Source organism: Gavialis gangeticus, unplaced genomic scaffold, assembly GCF_001723915.1.
Source record: "Gavialis gangeticus isolate Ggan-Ray unplaced genomic scaffold, GavGan_comp1, whole genome shotgun sequence".
Lineage (NCBI taxonomy): Eukaryota > Metazoa > Chordata > Crocodylia > Gavialidae > Gavialis > Gavialis gangeticus.
Genome location: NW_017729025.1, coordinates 29,919,134 through 29,920,658, shown reverse-complemented (window position 1 = coordinate 29,920,658; position 1,525 = coordinate 29,919,134). Strand labels below are relative to the sequence as shown.

General features: G+C 47.5%; 1 protein-coding gene across 1 annotated transcript in view; it reads right to left on the bottom strand.

The window, feature by feature from the left end:
- Positions 1-1,483, bottom strand: part of BCL11B (B-cell CLL/lymphoma 11B) — a 101,453-nt gene extending 99,970 nt beyond the window's left edge. Inside the window, exon 1 of the mRNA XM_019518593.1 lies at positions 386-1,483. The gene's annotated coding sequence lies outside the window, so the exon portion shown is untranslated. The remainder of the gene's footprint in view (positions 1-385) is intronic.
- Positions 1,484-1,525: the final 42 nt, after the last annotated feature.

Sequence of the window (1,525 nt, the reverse complement as noted above, 5' to 3'; positions counted from 1 at the left end):
TTTTTTTTTTTTTTTTTTCCCCCCCCCCCCCTTTTTTTTTTTTTTTTGCCTGGCACAGGACTCCAAGTCATCCTGAAAGGCAATTCTCCTGACAGATGCCAAAAAGACAAAGCTAAACATCAAATGATACAGGTCTCAGAAACCAATATCAAATTCATTCCCGGGTGCTGTTTTTTTTCATGATACTCTGCAAACTCCTCCATTCACAGGACAGCTCTTTAATGATGAATTAAACCTTCCTGAAAACTGGTAGAACTACTCCTGTCTGGCAAAGCACCCCACTGAAAGTCTGCAGCTCAGTCTCGGTGGATGAGTGCTAAAATGCCTGTATTTCCTGCTCCCCTCCTCCCCCCGGACTACTCCCACCCCCTCTTTCAATTGATACCTTTATTTTTTTCTGCCACTGTTCAGTATGCATCCTGATTTCTCCGCCAGCTTCCTCAGGATGGAGAGATAGAGAAACACAAGAGGGGAGGGGGGAAATTGCATGCAGCTTTGCCTTCCATTCCTCCCCTCCAAACCCATTGTGCAGCAGCTCCTTGGACCCCCGAGTTCACTGTTCCTCTGCCTCATTATTTACTTCCAAGTAAGGCGATCAGGAAACGAGATCCAATGCAAGAACGAACCTACCTGGCTCCCCTCTCTCCCAAAAATGTTTCGCCCTTCTCAATACATTCAAATGTGTGCAACAAACACACACCCGCAAGCCCCTTTCCAAACCAAATCTCTTCTTGCAAACGAGACACGAAATTAGTGGGAGACATTGCCTTAGACGGTGCAGATGTTTTTAAAAAAATCAACCAAAAAAAAGGAAAACGCAATTTCCAAACCGGCTGGGTTTTCTTTTTTAAAAAAAAATGCAATTAACATAGAGATTTGGGGGAAGTATCCACCTTTTTAACAGGGAGGCAAATCTGGTTACAAAATAGCACTGAATGAAAAAACACCGCCCCCCTCCCCCCCGAAAGGTGCCAAATGCATCTTCATTTGTGTTGCACCAGCTGATGGTTGGGGGTGGGGGGGGAAGGGGGTAAAAAGATAAAGTAACCAGAGAAGCAAAATAAAATGAACAAAAAAGAAAAATGGAAATGGCAGAACCAGGACGCCACCCAAAATATCTAGCGGCAGGGAAAAAAAAGAAAGAGAGAGATCACCATCACCATCACCATCCTCCTCCTCATCATCCTCTTTCCAACAAATTCTTACAAAACCCAGTTTTCTCCGCGGGAACAAAGGAGGAGAGATCGCAACCACCAAATGCTCCTGGCAGATGGCTTCTCTCCTCGCCTGTCCAGGGGAGGGAGGCTCGGGATATATTTATTTATTTATTTAAATTCTTTAAAATCGAACATAAATATTCGGATTCGCGGCGGCTCCGAGGCTCAGCCCCGCTCGCGCCGCGCGCCCGCTGCTCCGCCAACTTCGGCGCGGCGCCGCTCCGCCCGGGCCAGGGGGCTCTGCCCGGCCGTCCCGCACTTGGGCTGGATTTGGTTTTGGCCCCCTCTTTACCTCTGAAGCTGAGGGG